The sequence below is a fragment of the Toxorhynchites rutilus genome, chromosome 2 (genome assembly GCF_029784135.1).
Source record: "Toxorhynchites rutilus septentrionalis strain SRP chromosome 2, ASM2978413v1, whole genome shotgun sequence".
Lineage (NCBI taxonomy): Eukaryota > Metazoa > Arthropoda > Insecta > Diptera > Culicidae > Toxorhynchites > Toxorhynchites rutilus.
In genome coordinates, this window is record NC_073745.1 from 311,564,632 (window position 1) to 311,586,391 (window position 21,760).

Genomic DNA, 21,760 nt, shown 5'->3' on the forward strand with positions numbered 1-21,760 from the left:
CGCTTCCAGACTCGAAGAAGGCCCTTTTGGAAAGCTAAGGCTAGACTAATTATTCTACATTTCTCAACCATCCCAATCTACCTTTGACAACGCATGAAACCAACAATGTGTGCGTGTAATGACAAATTTTTAGAGCACTCTTTACCAGATGGCATGGAAAGCGACGCGGTGCCTCAACCGAACGAAATAACATCACTGTGTGTATTGAATCGATAGCACGACAACGGTTCTTCGATGGAAACGTTATATCAAGCAAAACCGTTGTATGTGAAATTATCATTAGGAAAGACTATTGTCTGCTCGCTGGTGACTCGAGTGGGGCCAATACTTATATGTTGACTTCGTTTTCTTATTTATCTTGTATAGAATGATATGCACGGTCGATAGCTACGATTGTTTTCGCAGTTTCGCATTCAAATTGTGTTTCACGACTGCTCTTGTTTTTTTTGAGTCGGTACAATTTGAGAAGCACAAATTGGGTCAATAAAAAAAGTGGGATTAGGCGCTGATAGATAATACTTGACATTTTACAATTATTCAGTTGTTTATCTAAAGAAAAATTTAATATTATTTATTGTGATAGATATGTAGAAATATTTTCAATCAATTGATGCAAACATCTTTGCGATCAATTAAGAAACAGTGGCCGAGTCTGGATTCCCATTTTACCTCTCATATCTTCTGATTAGACGTAGTTATAGGTCAAAAGAAACCATATTATAAATAATGAGTTGGCTCGGGTACCTCGGCTTCTATTGTGCTACCGCGTTGAAAACGGACTTGCGAAATCTTGAGAATTCAGTGTCAGAATATGTATAAACAAGTTCGGTACATTGACGCGCAAGAGCAAAACACTAGGTGAGTAGGAAAGTAAATTCGTCTCCAATTTAATTCTAGTCTCACATCAACCAGCGAGCAGTCACCATCCATGGATGAATTCTCTCGATTGCTACCCAGAGGAAATCTCCACCGTTGCTTGTTGGTACGAGCACATACGATAGAATAAAACTATGGGTGGGTCTGCGGTATAACCGCAAGGTTGACGTAGGGCTACCGTTGTCATACTAATCATTTGTTTGAAGCTGCATCAAAATCAATTTTTAATGAATGGATGAATTGATATTTTAGAAAATTGTTGAAAGTTCTTAACCGTCAAATCGCATCCGGCTACGCTTTGGTTCCGTTGCGGATACGCTAATTCTTATAAGTGTACGAGTTGTTGAGTACACATATGGAGCAGACCTGGCGAACTTTGTCTAGCCTAAAATTGTCCATGGTTACCACATTATCTGACCGTGGCTGTACAAGACCTTGCAAATGGATAATTTATTGATTATGGTATTGGTAAAACATTGCTTTGTTCGTTTTTGCACCTCATTTTTAGTCCTTTAATGTATTATCAGCGATTTTCTTATGACTTTACCACTTAATTCCGCGGGTAATCGGGATTCTACTGTACTGGACTTATGGGAATACTGCATAAAACAACTAACGAATACTCACGCTCACGTTCGTACTCTATTCATGCTTTCAAGCAATGTGACATCCTGAATTCATCTCCTAAAAGGCATCAGCATCACACAAGAATTGAAGCCCACGAAGAGAAGTTGGCTGAAACTATTAATGAGTGTGACACGTACAGAATGTGAGTTCCTTCGTGTGAATTGCAGGTATTATTTCTCTGCGAAACTGACATATAGATGGTGGGTGGTACACAGCGCAACGGGTGCACACTGCTGAATTATGCATTCATATGTGTATGTGTGTTCGGATGTGTGCCGGAGCAAGTGATACCAAATTGCGATGCCACGGAATAAAATTTATTCATGAGATGAGGCCAAGAGATACATTTATTTAGTGCCACCGGTGCTGAGGGTACTTTTGTGGCTGACTGAGAGACCGAACCGCTTTCAGTTTTTATGGCGACCTCGGTTGCGTGAACTCGATGTTGGTGAATTCTTAATAAGATTGCGTTGTAAGTTGTAATTTTGTGTAAGTTGACCTTCTCGTCTACGAGCTAAGTGGCGCGTCATAAAAATCCCTACATCAAGTGATATCTATTATCACAGTTCCGAAAAGAATAACAATTTTATAATCATGATCACATGAAAGATGTTTACTATTTAATTTGCCTTACGAATCCAACCTTGTGCAAACAAATCCACCACCATGCGATAACGATCATTACGGCATTATCTAATCTCATTGCGGCCATGGGCATCACTTTTGCTTTCGTGCGCGTCGTGTGCGGCCCATCAGCGGCGGAGTCCCCAGCTAAATTGCAGGGTTGAAATTATTTTCCTTACTTGACAGGGTAATGATGCCGACGTTTCTTCAAACAGGCGGCGTACGAACCCCCCAAGCAGTTCTCCAAACTGAACTACCGCTTCGCACGTAAATCACTCTGCCATGGCAGCGGCGCACAGTTGCAGCATGAGGGAAATGGTAATTGCATGGCGAGCTACGAAAAACGCAACGCTGAATCCTCCGGCGGAAAAGCAAAATAGAAAAACTACAATGCATCCGGTAGGTAGCAGCAAGACAGTCAACTGTCACGATACCTGTGTTCCCAATCAGCTATCTGAGCACACAAAAATATTGAACTCCCCTCGTGTAGAGACAGTTGGGAAATCCCTCCCCAGGAAATTAACCGTCAAATCGCATCCGACTACGCTTTGGTTCCGTTGCGGATACGCCAATTCTACCGCCCAGGTATCCACCATCCATAGATGGCAAGGAAAATATGGTCGACAAATCGAAATCTACCAGACTGTGATTTATTTAATTGCGTCAAGTTGTCCACGGGTGTCAAATGGGGGTGGGTAGGGAAGTAACGGTTGTGGGAATTGCGTGAAAAATTGATAGCGTTTTTGTGCAGTCTCTGTGAAAATCTTGTTATCTGTCTCCTATTACCATAAGTGTTGTTTCTACCGGTGATTTGTTCATCCGTTTTCAACACTTGGATTGCGACAATGGTTTGCGTGTTGAGAACCTATTAGACCCATATTATCGGCTCGCTTATCCGGTTTGTAGCTCGTTAGTGAACGTTTGTTTTTTTTTGGATTAGGATATCTTTACACACAAAGTTGAATGGAAGCAGTGGAGATAGTCGGAAAAAATCAACACGCTCACCAGGGATGTGTTTCACACTTTGTAGAGAATTGAAGCCCACGAAGCACAAATTTTTCGCAAATCAAATGTATTTTTCTGATATTAGGTTAAATGAAAATTCAGAGTATTTCATACACAAAATTACTCACACAAATAAAATAGTAAGCAAGCAGGACTACGATATTTGGTTTAGAATTTGTTACAACTTTGTGAATGTGTTTTCTTGCAAACTCGGCGAAGAAATGAACCCTAAAGATGATACAAAAAATACGACAAATCTAGCACATCTGTAAAGGGTGTGTCACATCACATTGCATCACGGAAAAAACGCTGTAGAAATTTAATTTTTAGGAATTATATCTTCAGCTTTCGCTTATAATCAGATAAGAGTGTATAGATCACGTTGGCCATGCTTCACTTTCAATTTTTCGTAAATTTGGAAAAATGTCGTCGAACGAAAAAGAGCGTCGTGAATTAATCCTGCGCACTCATTTCGAGAATCCGGAGTTGTCACATCGGGACATCGGTAAGATGCTGGGAATCGTCCAATCCACGGTCAGCAGAGTACTAAAACGATACTTCGAGAACCTAACCATCGACCGGAAGGTGAAGAACGGCAAAAATGGATGCTCCGTCAATGAAAAAGATCACAAGCGCGTAGTTAAGCAGTTTAGACGTGATCCGAGAAGTTCGGTCCGGGATGTCGCCAATAAGCTGAATTTGTCAAGTTCATTCGTCCAGCGGACCAAGCAGCGGGAGGGCCTGCGTACATACAAGGTTCAGAAGGCTCCTAACCGCGACGAAAGGCAAAACATGGTGGGGAAGACGCGAGCCCGGAGGCTGTACACCGAAATGCTGACGAAGCCGCATTGCCTGGTAATGGACGACGAAACATACGTCAAAGCGGACTTTCGTCAGCTGCCGGACCTGTTGTTCTTCTCCGCAGAGGACAAATTCAGCGTTCCGGAGGAGATTCGCAAGCAGAAACTATCCAAGTTTGCCAAAAAGTACATGGTGTGGCAAGCGATCTGCTCTTGCGGAAAGCGGAGCGCCCCCTTCGTGATGACCGGCACGGTAAACGGGCAAGTTTACCTTAAGGAGTGCCTACAGAAGCGCTTACTACCACTATTGAAGCAGCACGAGGGCCCGACCATCTTCTGGCCGGATCTCGCTTCGTGCCACTATTCAAAGGACGTGTTGGAGTGGTACGAAGCCAACGGGGTCACCTTCGTGCCAAAGGAAATGAACCCGCCCAACGCGCCGGAGCTTCGCCCAATAGAGAAATATTGGGCGATTATGAAGCAGGCCCTCCGGAAGAACCCAAAATTTGTCAAATCGGAGGCGGACTTCAAGAGAAAATGGATTTCTGTTCAAAAAAAACTACAACCTGACGTTGTACAGAATCTTATGAACGGGGTAAAGAGGAAGGTACGAGCATACGGGCTTGGGCTCAAAGTATGAATAAAAAGAAAATGCCAAAAGTTGTTTAATAGTTTTTATTTTACTGTCTAAAATTTTCAAAAGGATCGGTCTACTGGGCGAATTTCTACAGCGTTTTTTTCCGTGATGCAATTTGATGTGACACACCCTTTAGTCTCTTATGTCCATCCGATTGAGTAATCGTTTTTTTCGAATTCCACTATTTTCCTCTGATATTTTCCAATTAACATTATCATTCTGACAAATACAAACAGGAATTTATAAGTTGGCAGAACCAATGGAGGGATGTTCTTTGACGATGGATTTACTCTATTATCTTCAAAATTCAATCAATACGGGCTTAAATCACGTCTTTATCATGTAGGTCTTGCTACTAACAATTTATGTAATTGTGGTCCAGGATGTTATAATATCGATCATGTTGTTTGGTTATGTAAAAATACAATTAATGAATTTAACTGGCTGCCGATTTAGAAGTTCGAAAGGGAATACTCTAGGATGGGTGATCTTTATAGAAAGATCGATCTTATCGAATCGATTTTCCAAACGGCTTACGGATCGATCCACTGATTAAATCCGTACTAAAGAATTGATCTTTGCTGAATCGATTTTTGAAAAATTAAAAGCTTTTTTTCGAATATGCTTGATCTATATGAATGTCGTCTTTTCTTTGAACAGGGAATACAAATTTCATATTTTTTTTTGAATATCAAAAGCATTTGGTTTTGTTTCTCAGCATGAAGGCCATAGCCACAGGGCATTCATCTTGTGCTGTCAGGTAGTCGTTTTTATTAAATATATTAATTAAAAAAGCATAATTAGAAATTCAAAAACCGCTCAAAACTCAACTGACAATAAGACCCAATCGTGCCATACATCTCAGATGATCTGTCATTTAGTCGAAGCCCATTCTTGATTTTGGCGCCAGATCCAGAAAACAATCTTTCGTCTGTAATTGATGTCAACATCAGGTTCAGTGATCCTATGCGCAATCGTTTACAGTTCATCCCCTCAGTAGCTGCCACTAGTTCCGTCTCTGTCAGCATTGGAACAGAAGTAAATCGTAGATGAAGCACTCCGAATGTTGACATTATGCTCAAAAAAATGTTAGGTGACATTTGGTGAGATAAAAAATCGATGTATACTGAAAAACAAATTTACAAAAAGATCGAAAGCAAAAAAATCGATTTTATCGATTTTATCGAGTACAAAGATCGATCGAAAAAATCGGAAATCGGAATGGAAAAGATCGATCTTATAAGAATCGATCCGATATCACCCAATCCTAGTATACTCACGCATATCAGATTATGATAGCTTGAGTAGTCGCGATCTGTTCCCCAAATGTGTCCTGCTTAGGGGCCCGCATCACTCCCTCAGAATGTGGTTCCGAATTTAACCACGTTATCTCATCTAACTCGCTTAAAGGATACAAGTACATAGTACATACAGTTAATACAGTAACACGGTAAATACAGATTTTGAACAATGAAAAAACACAAAACTACAGTCATATGTCAAGATCCCGTCCGTGCTTCTAGGCCCAGACTCATAAACTTCTTCAGGTTCTCAACTGACATGACTAAGATACGAATTTCAAAACTGGATAACATAGGGCTTCGTTGGAATCGCAAACTCTATCGGTTGATCTGTATGGGACGATTAAATCCGAAGAGTTTCGTCCTATCAATATGTTGCACACAATAGAGAAACTGCTAGAATTAGTCGTTAAAGGCCAGCTGGTGAATTACTTGAATAATAACTCTATGCTGGCACCAGAACAATCGGGATACCGAGAGTCACATCCCTGTGAAACAGCTTTGAATTTGGTGTTAGCTAAATGGAAGGAATAAGTCGAGAACAAAGAAGCGGTCATAGCAGTGTTTTTGGATCTGAAGCGTGCCTTTGAAACTATATCCAGGCCCTTGTTGTTACAGACTCTACGGCGCTTTGGTTTAGAGGGTTAGGCATTCAAATGGTTCGAATGTTATTTGAGTAACCGAATACAGAGGACTGTTTTTGCTGAGTCTGTTTCTGAACCAATAGCTAGTACGTTTGGTGTTCCACAAGGAAGCGTGTTGGGGCCTATTTTATTCATAATGTACATAAATGACATGAAACGAGAATTACGTTTTTGTGATATAAATCAATTTGCTGACGATACAGTTCTGTTCATAGCAGCTAAACAATTAGAATCCGCAGCATTGCACTTAAATAGAGATTTGCATTCTCTTAGTATTTGGTTGAACTATAAGCATGTAAAATTAAATGTTGGAGAAACCAAGTACATGGTATTTTCTTCGAGATATTATAACACCGAGTGTTTTGTAAAGATAAATGGTGAGACACTTGATCTCGTTAGAGAGATAAAGTATCTTGGTGTTACTATAGATGACAAACTGCTTTTTAAGTCTCACATAGATAATGTCATCAAAAAACAGGAAGTGGGTTATATCTATGGTATAACCGCAAGGGTGACGTAGGACTATCGTTGATTTAGAGATCATTTGTTTGAAGTTGAATCTAAATCCATTCTGAATGAATGAATAAATGAATATTTGGGAGACTTCGAAAACGAGAGCGTTACGTTGGAGGCACAAGGTTTTATGCATCCAATATAGGATACGAAAAACCTTGTTCTGAAGAATAATCTTCAGAAGCTAACCTGCTAACTGTACTTGATTGACAAATCACAAACCCAAATGTATTATATGGATATTTTATGGATAGAAAACATTAAAATAAACTCTTTCACATGAATGTAATTTTAAATTCCCAGAGGAACTGGCAGATTATTTTCAGTAACGATTAGATATTTCCACATTTTCCTCGATACTGGAAGCCCACCAGTGGTTAATACTAACTCGATAACCACCTGTTAATAGTACTTGATTGAAAAATATTTGGTCACAGTGTTACATGAATAGAAAACATTCAAATAAACTCTTTCACATGACTGTATTTTTAAATTCCCAGAGGAACTGGCTGATTATTTTTTTTTTTTCTGTATTATAGTGACTTTCAACGCTTCTGGCTGGTTCGTCACTTTTACCTTCCATTTTGGAAGAATGTCGGGAGTGAGAATTGAACTCGTGATCTTGAGCGTGAGAAGTATGGATGTTACCTCCACGCCAGATCGGCTCCACGCTGGCTGATTATTTCCCAGCAATGATTAGATCTTTCCGGAACTTTCTCGATGCTGAATGGCATCCAAACGGAAAGAATTCTGCGCGTGTATGTGTCGATCCTTCGCCGTCCACCTCCTCCAGCACGTTAGGCAACGATGTTGTCTTGTCGATGTCCTCACGAAAAATGAATGTGTCTCACCACCAGAATATCGCTTAAGTATGCTTTTTGTGTGTGATTGAATCGAGAGAAGGTGTGGTTTACGATGGCAATTTGGAAGGCAAACTAGAGGGGAATGAACTCTCTGAGCTCGGAACTTTCGGCGACTGAGCAATAATCGATTGCGGGCGCATACAATATTGGATACGGAAATATCCTACTGATGGGGAAGAATAATCTTCTGAAGCTATCCTGTTAATTGCGATTGATTGAATAACCACAAAACCAAATGTATTTGATCACAGTGTTACATGGATAGAAAACATTCAATTAAACTCTTTCACATGAATATATTTTGAAAATTCCCAAAGGAACTGGCAGATTATTTTCAGTAACGATTAGATATTTCCACATTTTCCTCGATACTGGAAGCCCACCAGTGGTTAATACTAACTCGATAACCACCTGTTAATAGTACTTGATTGAAAAATATTTGGTCACAGTGTTACATGAATAGAAAACATTCAAATAAACTCTTTCACATGAATGTATTTTTAAATTCCCAGAGGAACTGGCTGATTATTTCCCAGCAATGATTAGATCTTTCCGGAACTTTCTCGATGCTGAATGGCATCCTAACGGAAAGAGTTCTGCGCGTGTATGTGTCGATCCTTCGCCGTCCACCTCCTCCAGCACGTTAGGCAACGATGTTGTCTTGTCGATGTCCTCACGAAAAATGAATGTGTCTCACCACCAGAATATCGCTTAAGTATGCTTTTTGTGTGTGATTGAATCGAGAGAAGGTGTGGTTTACGATGGCAATTCGGAAGGCAAACTAGAGCGGAATGAACTCTCTGAGCTCGGAACTTTCGGCGACTGAGCAATAATCGATTGCGGGTGCATACAATATTGGATACGGAAATATCCTACTGATGGGGAAGAATAATCTTCTGAAGCTATCCTGTTAATTGCGATTGATTGAAAAACCACAAAACCAAATGTATTTGGTCACAGTGTTACATGGATAGAAAACATTCAATTAAACTCTTTCACATGAATATATTTTGAAAATTTTGAAAAAATAGCCTGTTTTGAAAGCAATTTTAAGACTATTGAAACAAGTTTTTGGATCAAAAAGTAACAAGTATATAACGCGTAGACATTTTATCTTTCGAATGAAGTGTTTATCATACCATTTCGTTCAGTTGTTTAGGAGCTATTAACGCTCAAAATCTCGGTCTCCGGCATAACGCTTTCGTTTTCGAAACTTTAATTTTACACCCCGGTATAGAAATGAAAGACGTAGTCCTACGTCAAAAATTGCAAAAAAAAAACGGTATCATAAGCCGTTTGAGGTATGAGTTGACTATTTCGAGTAAGATTCAATTATATAAATCCATAATATCGCCACACATAGACTTCTGCTCATCCATTCTTTTTCTTGCTAACGAAACACAAATGTTGAGGCTACAACGTTTACAAAATAAAGTAATGCGCTTAATTTTGCGTTGTAATAGATTCACTTCCTCAGCTTTCATGCTAAACACGCTTCAATGGCTATCTGTGAAGCAAAGGATTGTTTATTTGACCATGGTGTTCGTTTTTAAAATAATAAATGGATTGCTGCCTCGATATTTGTGTGATCGAATTGAATGATATAGTAGTGATATGTGATATTCATCGATAAAATACCAGAAACCAGAATGAAAGAAGGAACTGCCATTTTCGTCTCAATGATAATGAAGGATTATTTTGTATATGTTTATAGAAATTAAAAGAAAAAATTGAAAATAGAAAGTAGTCTACATAAGTTTGAGCACGCGCGCGTTGGTGCAGCCATGAAAAATCTGGATTGTGATAGCGATTAGAACATAGTAGAGTTTGTTTTTATTGTGGCATTGGATATCTAAGTCTTGATAAAAAAGAACACAACTTATTATTGAGGTTTGGTCGAAGATCGGGAGAGCGAATGTTGTCGAGTAAAGAAGGCCCACGAGCGATTTCTGAAGGATCAAGCAGACAACCGTCTGAATGAACGGATAGGCTACAACCTGAAATTTATTCAACGGGTCAAATTTTTGATTGAATTGGAGATTAGAACAGTTAGTCTGACAAATTTGGCAGTCAGGTTACAGTGAACTCAGAAGATGCTATGGGATAGCTTGACGGGATAGCAAGCGTTGCTTCTTGTGACTTGGCTAAACTTTTTATAAGCATGTTCAAAGAAACTTTTGAATAGACGAAGCTTAGTGAAATATCGGTATCACAAAGAGGTGATTTCATATCTGTAGGTTGAATCTGTTCGGTTTTTTTTTTAAAAACTGGTTATGTATGAATTTATTATCAATTAGATAATCGACCAACTCAAACCTATGTAGGGGAATGAGGCGGGACCTTCATTATAACAAGAAGTGGTCGGGGTTCTGCCAAAATGAACCAAGCGCCATTTTTTTTTTTCAAATTTGACCAAAATTTTTTAGGTCTTATATTTTCTGTGTCAAAAGTTTTCGCAAAAAATATTTGGAGTAAATTAAAAAAAAAACTGATATGTTTCACAAATTGCAATAACTTTCTTCATTTTATTTATTTACCATAATTTTGTAGGTCTTATAATGTTTAAGTTTGAAATTTTAGTAAAAAATAAGATAAAAAACTCTTTTAAAAAAGTTGTCGACTTTTTGGGGAAGTCCAGGAGTGCAGAGTTGCTTGAGAGGCAAATGTTTTTACACCCACAAAGTTTCACCGCGCACGAGTTGTTTGCGTGAAATTCGCCGAACACAAAAAATAAATTTTTAAAAAAATAGAGCCATCTTATTCACAAATATACTTTATTACCTATTCTCATACCCACCAAATATACACAAAAAAGTCATTAAAATCGGTCGAACCTGTTCCGTGGAGTTCGGCAACAAACACCGTGCCACGAGATTTTTGTATATTAACCCTTTGCGGTCGGAATTAATTTCCTCTGAAAGAGGTCCTATTATCTTTCCACGCTAATAATATGTTGTTTATACCGAGTATCGTTACCTATTGTTCATAGAAACTTCGTATACATTCGTGAAGAGTTCACTAGATATTAAAATTCGTTAAGAAAAAATGTATATTATGTATATATTATATTATACCGTTGTATAAAGTATTTAGTAAGATTCCTTGCTATGGTGGGTGAGAGCAGACAAACGACCGCCAAGGGTTAAAGAAGAGAATAAAATATTGCAATATTAAAGAGGTCAACAATTCTCAAAAATATGAAACAGGATTTGTGTAATATTTGAAAAAACCGACGCCGTCGAGTGTTGTACATACGATTAATTTAAGAGAATAATACGTGTGACGAATCATGAAATATATATCGCAGCCCTGATTTATTTTACAGAGATATTATTAGAGGTTACTCTTTGATTTCCTCCGTCGCCGTGTGTTAAAATGATTACTCTTCTAGCGGGCTGATGTCGGATCGTTCATTTTTGGAATCACTTCTATTCCGTTTCAACACAATTTCGTTGACAGATACTACATGATCTTTTATTATATTTTTCTTTTTTTTTTTTTTTTTATTATATTTCATTCTCGAATCATACATACTCATGAACATTTGGAAGCATCGTCTTGTGTTTGCCACAGATAAGGTCACAGAAGTTAGGCCATTTACTTACGTACCGACGAAATCTGAAATAAAATGGAAGAGAGAAGATTTAATTAGCTATCGGCTATCGATTCAAGTACTGTAACAGTAGTATTTATTTATTTTATTTATTTGCAACGTCTACTATAAATGTTGAAGAACAATTCTACAGACTGAACTTAATCTGATAAAACCTTAATCCTATCTTTAAACATATTTTTGGACATATCAAATTCGAACACTGCACAAACACTATTGAACGAACGAAAACAAACATCCGACGAGTTATTGAGGCCATAAGAGGTTTTGTGTCGTCTAATAAACAAAAACTCACGCTCATGAAGTTGACGGAAGGGCGCATAAAACGGCCGTGTCAATGAAATCAGAGAGGAGCGAGGAAAAACCGACCTATTTTGAACACAAATTTCGTTCCGCCCAAAATTTTGTTTTTTGTTATCAATACCTTCAACCATTCACGTTTTCCTACTATAAGCAAGTTCATGGGTTCAACCGCAGAACTGTTCATTGATTGATCTTCTGATCGACCTCGTTGAATTTACCTTTTACTATAGAATTCCTAGTATTTCTAACAAAACTCATCATTATAATATCAGATTATTTTCAGACACAATTCTCGTTCAAGATTTTTCAACCACTTGCAAATAACATGTTTCTCCGTTACATGGAATAAATGTTTTCTACAGAAAATATGATAGAATGAAGACAGCCCTAAATCGGACTATTCCTTCCTCGAGTTCTGCTCTTATCAACACATTCGGCGATACTTTTTTATTGGTATAGATAGAAGAAGATATAGGAGTGCCGGGGATGGAGTATTTAACCACCATAGAAACATTTATTGTACCCTAACACCTCCATATGCCTAATTTGTTTCCATTTGCTTGATTAATTCTCGAGTTATGTAGAAATTTGTGTTTCATTTCTATGACAGACCTCCCCCCCACAAAAGTTGGATGGAGTGTTGAACCACTTGTTTCTTGCCCACTAAAACCTCCACATGCCAAATTTAGTTCAGTTCGCTTGATTAGTTCTTGAATTATTCAGAGATGTATGCTCCATTTGAATGGCAGTCATTTGGTTTGGAATGGTTTCATTTCCTTGATTCATTCTCGAGTAATGCAGAAATTTGTGTTTCATTTTTATGACAGCCCCTCCTAAGAGAGGTGGGAGGAGTATCTAACCACCGTAAAAACATTTATTGCACCCTAAAACCTCAATATGCCTAATTTGGTTTCATTTGCTTGAATAATTTTCGAGTAATGCAGAAATTTGAGTTTAATTTGTATGGCAGCCCCCCCTAGAGAGGGGGGTGGAGAGTATAAGCACAATGGAAACATTTATTGCAACCTAAAACCTCAATATGCCTAGTTTGGTTTCATTTGCTTGAATAATTTACGAGTAATGCAGAACTTTGTGTTTCATTTGTTTGGTAGCCCCCGACAAATACTATCATTCCAAAAGGCAAGTAGCACTTTCGTGACGAGTTAAAGATGCAAAGTATGCTTTCAGTCAACCATAATCTACAAACCGATCGGTTACGTCTCGCTGCAGCATTTACGTTGAAAGGCCGCTTGAGAAAATTCCCAATCCATGGTTGAACACGAACCAAGAACTTGTATTGTTTCTATGAAACAAACAACCACTTGAAATGTCCAACCAGAGTAGTAGCTATTTCAAGATCTTCCAATCGACTAGTAGCAACTAACTGCATTCACAACTCCCACAACGTGGCTCTGGATACGCAAAAGGTATTAACTGGGCGAACGGAATCATTCTATTAATAATCGGATTCCAAAAATAAACCCAAGCGTCACAAATCTTTCTCCCTATGTCTGACCCGGGGGATCCGGGATCTGAGATCCAATCTTGCATGTTTACAACACGGAGCACGTAGTGCTATTTCTTCTTGCACTTCCTTCCCTACTGCTAGGGTTCTGAATGGGAAGTTGTGTACGAAAAAAGAGAAGAAACAAATCCCAGACTCGAGCGGAAGAAACACGCAATATTCTTCACGGGTTTTATGTTTTAAATATTACTTTTTCGCTTTCGAGGAAGAACGAGGGAAGAACTTGGACGCTTCACCTCTTCGCGCCTTCCTGACTTCCGGCAAATTCACCACGAATGGACTTAGTGAGCGGTGGGAGGGGTGTGATGTGTGTTTTCTTTTCTTTTCCCATTGAAAGTACCATAAAGTGTGAATAAACACTCGGTTGGGTAGAGCCCCTTCGCCGCCCACACTCATCGCTAATTGTAGAATGTGGAAGCGAACGTGGAAGGTTCACTGTGCATATTTGCGATCGAAGGGGCAATATTTACCTTATCGTCGTGATTACCGGGAAACCGGCAACACCGGCAAAGTAATTTAGATTTTATTGATTTTAGCAAGCAGTAGTTCGCTGGTAATGGTTGCCGTAAAAAACTGCCAATGTTATATGCTGTCAGATCAATTATTTTTCAATGTCACGTTTTGAACAATTCGAGTATTAGCATCGTGTTTCTCCCCTAAGCGACATCATCGTTTGCTGGGGTGCAGTTTCCCAACGTTTCATTCATCAGCATACACACATGCATCACTTCACCGGAAAACAATAGTGACACTAATTACCCACAGCAGCCAAAGTGAGACTGCTGCTCAATCCCGGAGGGAGGGAAGTCAATATCAGTGAATAAATATGGAAGGTGAGATCCAAAGTCGTCGTACCGAAGGAGAAGGGCGAAGCGAGATGAATAGACACTATTGTTCCCGCTCAAGTGTGGCGTCTGGCGAAAACATAGACCAATTTCAGCGGCAATTTTTTTCGCGCAAATGCGACTGAAGAGAAATTAACAAGCGGGGTAGAATGGCAAGAGATGAATTTGTTGCTGCTTGTAGCGCTTAACGAACAGTGGATGTCATTTTAACCCCAATATGCCGATGTTCTGATCAATGTACGTTCTGTCAAATATTTTTTAATTTTTGACGTAGAACTACGCCTTTTATTTCTATACTGGGGTATAAGTTCAAAGTTTCGAAAACGAGTGCGTTACGCCGGAACAACGAGATTTTGTGCGTCTTTACCTACTTACCAACTGAATGAAATAGTATAACCACTTCATTCGAAAGAAAAAATGTCTATGTCGGATAAAATGTCTACACGTTATATGCTTATTACTTATTGATACAAAAACTTGTTTCAATTGCTCAAAAACTGCTTTGAAGGCAAGCTATTGTAATCATAACAATCTAACTCATTGACGATGCTTGTTTTTGGGATGGTCGGAATGTGTACCCGAACACGGACGTAAAATCAAGACGCCTCGGTTCTATTCACGACCACCAACAAGTTCAGAAGAGTTGAACGCTAGTCCTACGACCAGCTTGCGGTTATATCACAGATATAACTCACTTCTTGTTTTTTTAAAGTGTGTACTATTGTTTGACGAATTTCATGCTAACTTGACTGGTCATTGGCATCATTTCAGATGGCACTGAAACGTTGAGGTTGTAAAGACATTGGTCATTTAAGCAACTCTACATACTTGACATCTTCGAAAAAGAAGTAGAACATCAAAAAAAAATCTTTTTTACAAAAAATTATAACTTAAAAACTATAATATCTACCAAATTCTGGTCGAAAGATGATATGTACGAAATTGTTTGAGTTTCCATAAAAAATTCCAAATTATTTTCGAACAAAAATTGCACTGAAAAAAAATTTTTTTTAATACTCATTTTTTTAGTTCTCAAAAAAAATGTGAATAGCCCATACAACTTCCAACAAGGCACTCATACGGAAGATGGGCTCAAACTCAAAACTCAAAAACTATAATACCTGCAAAATTCGAGTCAAGAGATAAAATGTAGGAAATTATTTAACTTTTCCTAAAAAAAATACCAAATTTTTTTGAAAAAAAAATTAGCTGGAAAAAAATATTTTAAAAATTAAAATTCATTTTCCTCAAACCGTATTTTTTTAAAGTCGTCCATACATCGGAAGATGGGCACTTTTACATGGAAAAAGTTTTTACTTTTTTATGTTTTCTTTGAAAAAATTACAATTAATCCTAATCTTTTGTTCAAAGCCAAGATAGCGATACAGTGTATTCGACGATTGTGCTCCCGGGGCCGAGTGGTTAGCGTCATAACTAACATGCCGGGTGTTCGGGTTCGATTCCCGTTCTGGTCGGGGGAATTTTTCGTCAAAGAAATTTCCTCCGACTTGCACTGTGATCACGCGTATTCTAGAGCTTGCCACTCAGAATGCATTCAAGGCGTGTTATTTGGCATAGAAATCTCAACTAAGTACTAATAAAAATGACGCAAGTAATACTACGTTGAGACGGCGAAGTTCCTCTAGGAACGTTAGTGCCATTGAAGAAGAAGAAGAAGTATTCGACAAAGTTTTAGATCTTATTAAAATATGAACTTTCGTCGAAGACGTAAACTTTCTATCTTTTGTTGTTGTAATAATGTTTCACTCGTTACATTTTTCTGTGTAAATTCTCGCGTTTGATATGTTCTTCACATATTTCTGAATAGATTTTTTTTTTTTGCATACATACATTTATTGAATCTTCCATAATGTGGAAATAACTATAATTGGTTATACATTGAGTTCTAACATAATAAAGTATTACATTTGTTGTCAATTCATACAGTTAAAATTTCACATGTGTGCTGGAGCACAACACTAACGTTTGACCACGTTCAAATAATTATATAAATAAGAAAAAAAATAGCAGAGCATGTTAATCGCGATAATTTATACATACAAATGTTACGAATTGAACATTAATAGTAACTTTTCAGAGAAAAACATGAAAAAGTTGCTCTTTGGAAAACTTTTTCCCTGTAAAAGTACCCATCTGTATGAGTGACTTGTAGGAAATTATATGGGCTATTCATATCTATACCCTATATTCCAGAAACTAGAAAAGATAGAAAGTTGACGTCTTCGACGAAAGTTCATATTTTAATAAGATCTAATACTTTGTGGAATACACTATATTGTTATCTTGACTTTAAACAAGATTTGGATTAGTTGTAATTTTATCAAAGAAAACATGAAAGAGTTGTTGTTAAAAAAACTTTTTCCCTGTAAATGTGCCCATCTTCCGATGTATGGAAATTGTCGGAAATTGTAAGGGCTATTCATATTTTTTTTGAGAATTTGAAAAAAAAACCGTTTTTGAGAAAAATTAATTTTAATTTTTAAAATATTTTTTTTCAGTGATTTTTTTTAATTTTGGTATTTTTTTTTTAAATTCAAACAATTTCCTACAGCTCATCCCTTGACCAAAATTTTGTAGGTTTTATAGTTTTTGAGTTATATTTTTTTTAAATAAAGAAAAAAATTTTGGCCCTTTTAAAAAAAGTATTCTAATTCTTTTTTGAATATTTCATGTATGCAAACCTGCTTGAAAGACCAATATGTTTACACCCACAACGTTTCACTGCTATCTGAGATGGCGCTGCCAACTCCTAAGTTGAGTTGGCATGAAATTCGCCAGGTGATTTATTGGAAATGCAAATCTCTGCAAATCTATTTTTCCAGTACATATTTTAAAAGTATATATTTTTGAGAAAAATAAATTTTAATTTTTTTTTCATTGTATTTTTCGAAAACTTGTTTGATATATTTTCATGAAAACTTGAATAATTTCCTACATTTTATTCTATAACCAACATTTCGTAGGTCTTATAGTTTTTGAGTTAATTTTTTTTTAGTTTTTTTAGGCTTTTTTTCGAAAAAATATAACTCAAAAACTATTAAATGTACAAAATGTTGGTTAGAGAATGAAATTTAGGAAATAATTTATGCATTCATTAAAAAATATCAAAAAAAATTGTTAAAACAAAATGTCATTGAAAATAAAAAATTATTTTGAAAATTCAAATTCATTTTTTCAAATGTTTTTTATTTAATTCTGAAAAAATAAACATGAATAGTCCTTACAGAAGTCTCCATACAAAGCCGTGTATACCAGAAACTATAAAAGATAGAAAGTTAACGTATTCGACAAAAGTTCATATTTTAATAAGATCTAAAACTTTGTCAAATACGCTATATCGCCATCTTGAATTTAAACAAAATTAGGATTAGTTGTATTTTTTTTCAAAAAAACATGAAAAAGTTGTTGTTAGGAAATTTTTTTCCGTAAAGTGCTCATCTTTCGATGCATGGGTGACCTTTTGGAAATTGAAGGGCTATTCACATTTTTTTTTAGGATTGAAGAAAAAAAGCTTTTGGAGCAAAACAAATTTTCATTTTTGAAAATATTTTTTTAGCGTAATTTTTATTTAAAAAAATTTTGTTATTTATTATTAAAACTGCACAATTTTTTACATTTTATCCTTTGAACAGAATGTTGTAGATATTATAGTTTTTGAATTATAAACTTTTGTGAAAAATAAAGAAAGAAAATGTAGTCTAATTTATTTTCCGAAGATTTCAAGTATGCAATGTTGCTTAAATGACCAATGTCTTTACACTAGGATTGGGCGATCTTTAGAAAAAGATCGATCTTGGCAAATCGATTTTCTGAATGGCGTAGGCATCGAATTCACTGATTTGATCGGTACCAGAGAATCGAACTTTGAAAAATCGAATGCATTTTTTCCCATTCTTTTACTACTTATTTTATATAAGTGTAGTCTTTTCTTTAAACATAGAATAAACATTTCACATTTCTATTCAAACGTAAAAGCCATTTTATTTTCATTACAATTTCATCGCTATCAAGCGGCTGGAGACATGCTTGAACGATCAAATTCTGAGCCCACGTTAATCCAACGCATAATTTCTGGCGACTAGACATGGGTGTATTTTTTCTTATTTCCAAAACTCAACTGAAGGCAATTCCTAAATAAAGCTATAAAAAGAGTTTCGATGACTGGATTGTTCGTTCGAAAAAGTGTATTGCTTCAGATGGGGCTTATTTTGAAGGCGATAGTAATTTAGATTATAAATAGAGCATTCTCTTTAAATATATTTGACATTATGTAAGTGTGTTTCATTCAGAATGACCTACAAATATCCGAGAATTTAGATCTCCGATTGGGATGAATTGCTTACTCTTTCGTTATAAGTAGTTTTTTCCACGGTTAGGAAACAACATTCTGATGAAGGAAATCTTTTGAAAACGCAAATGCCATTTGGGACATGTTCAAATTGAAAAATCTGAGCTGAAAAATATTCGTATAGAAAAATTGTTTAGAAACTAGATTTTGTGAAGAAATACATTGATACAATATTAAAAATACAACAAAATTCTGTTTGCACACAAATTAAAAATTTACCCTAAAAAAGTATGGGAAGGTTAAGTTGTGGAGCTTAGTTGTCCGTACGTATAGATTTACAAAATGTGAACGTTATTTTAACCATTATTCGCAGACGTTCAACGTAACGTAGGTGTGGTCAGTCGAAAAGTACCCCCACAAACGAACAGTGCCCCCACACAGTCATTTGAATAAGCTGGTCCCAACAACACGTTGAATAATTTAACTCGTGGGATTGACGATTCCCCCCGTAAATGATTCATCTTCAGTGCATGCAAACGGAGGAGAGCAATGAAAAGGATTATAGGAGAGAAAAAAATAAACGTTTCGCAATTAATATTCGTTATTTGCATCACAATGCCATTTATGGCGCTCTCAGAGTAGAAGAGCCGACGATCGATCGAGCGACGGAGTCTATTGATTTGCCTAATACAACAGTGATCAATTGGATGTGTGAAGGATGGATTATGGCTTCCGTGGTAGCATTGGCTAATTGGCGGCCTTCGTCCGGTCCAAACTTAATGGTTTTGCCTTATTAATATTACCCCACTATATTATTGCTACTTATGATCTCATCTACCTATTAACGTCATTTTTTTCATGCTGCACCAACAGACAAGTGCTATCTGTTGAACCGACTATTTCGCTTTATCACATCCATAGCTAACCGGACACCATACTGAGTCGATAATCATTTTTTCCCGGTCTGCTCGAAAGTAAAAGTTTATTAAATGGGGCTTTGTTTCGCATGCAGGGTATGCAATAAATCCGCACCGGAACAAAGTATTTTGTTTGGAAGCAACTAGCAGCAGCACCACCGAGAGATCATGGACTACGGTTGGAAGAGAAACATAAAACGCGCCACCAGCAGCAGCGCTAACAATTGGTGCCATTGATGTACACTTTTAAGATCCGTGAACGATGCCATTAATCCGGAGTACAATTATTGCACTCTTGATGAAACGATGCCACACCACGGAAGGATCACACGGTGCTCACAACTGGAAAGATATGAAGCACGTTGTTCTTCTGAACCCTCGCGAGACACGCGTTTCTCACCGTCATCGTATCGGTGGATGATAAATTAAGGAAAAACTTATCGTAAACGTTTCAGGGTTCTGGTTCGCATTGTGAATCCAAATTCATGAAATTTTGTTCGGAAGATTTCGAGGGAAAATATATCACACGATTAATATCGTTGTCATCGTGTCATCGTTAAGAATCACTTTTCTTCTCATTCCAAATTTTCCCATTTTTTTATTTTTCCAAATTTTTTGGGGTTTTTTATTAGGGGTACCAAATCACAAAACATGTCATCTTTTTATGAAACAATTTTTATGTCTGTATGTTTGTATGTTTATGTTTGCTGAGAACGGATAATGATTTGCTGCATACCAATCGATGTGTAAATTATCTAAGATTTGTTTCGTTGCTAATAATGTAATATAATGTACAATTCCCTTGTCCCTAAAACGTTTAAATTGAGAAAAATTGTTATTCCCATTTCCTCATAAATTTGTTTCGTGCATTTCTGTACCGTCAGTAACAAGTAACTAATGTAGCGACGAGGCACAGTTTCTGTAAACCACTGCGAATCTGTCGCGCGTAAATCCATCGTTCGATGTGCAAATGCAGAGTTTGCTCTTCTTACCATCCACCCCTTTTGAACATATTACAACGAACGAGAATGTAAAATATGTAATTTGCTATTTTTGTTCCAGTATCGGCTCTGACCGGCGTGCATTCTACAGCATGCCTTATGACTGCCCCACCTGGTACAACCACCTTGCTCGCCGGGCTCTGCGTCGTCGGCGAATCAGATAAACTGACTGAATTTGTTGAAAATCATGCCGATCATACCCTCCAGCACCACGTTGAAGAACAGACAGGAGAGTCCAGCGCCTTGTCGAAGTTCCCTGTGAGTCACAAACGATTCCGATAGACCACCTGAAATCCGTACATCGTTCATCGTTGCCTGAATCAGTCTTGTCAGCTTTCGAGGAAAGCTGTGCTTATCCATGATTCTCCATAGCTGTCGCCGGTCGATGGTATCATATGCGGCTTTGAAGTGGACGGAGATGTGGTGCGTAGGGACTTGATACTCGCGGCACTTTTGGAGGATCTGCCGTAGGGCAAAAATCTGGTCCGTCGTCGAGAAACTGGGCATGAATCTGGCCTTATAACTTCCCACAAAACTGCTCACTATTTGCGATAGACGGCGTTATAATTTTGTAGGCACCATTCCAAATCGTGGTTGCGCGTTAGTTCCAGTTTGTACCATTTGCTATAGATAGAGCAGATTATTCCTGTTTTGCATTCCGCGGTAACTGTTCTTCTTCTTCTTCTTCAATGGCACTAACGTTCCTAGAGGAACATCACCGTCTCAACGTAGTATTACTTGCGTCATTTTTATTAGTACTTAGTTGAGATTTCTATGTCAAATAACACGCCTTGAATGCATTCTGAGTGGCAAGCTCTAGAATACGCGTGATCACAGTGCAAGTCGGAGGAAATTACTTTGACGAAAAATTCCCCCGACCAGAACGGGAATCGAACCCGAACACCCGGCATGTTAGTTATGACGCTAACCACTCGGCCAAGGGAGCACCGCGGTAACTGTTCCGAATCCCAGATTCCGACTATCAACGATGTATGTACCGTATAACTTTTCCCGGAACTCTAGCTACGCCGCGAGACCATCATTACCAGCTGCATTGTAGTTTTTTAGCTGATTAATGGTTCCTTAATTTCGCCCATCGTAGATGGTGGTATATCGTCGTTGTTCACTGAACCGGTGTAGTTCTTCTCAACACCGTCTTGGTCTCCTGCCTGCGCGCTTTTTAGACCGTTGCCTCCACCTCGCGTTCGTTCGTGAAGAACCCTCCGATCATGGCACATACACCCCTTGTTCCTGCACATTTCTGCCCGCGGCACAAAGCCCTTATGGTAGGCGTTTAGTTTCGTGAAGAACTTCCGCGATTCTCGAGAAGGATAGAGCAGCTCAAGATATGTGTTTG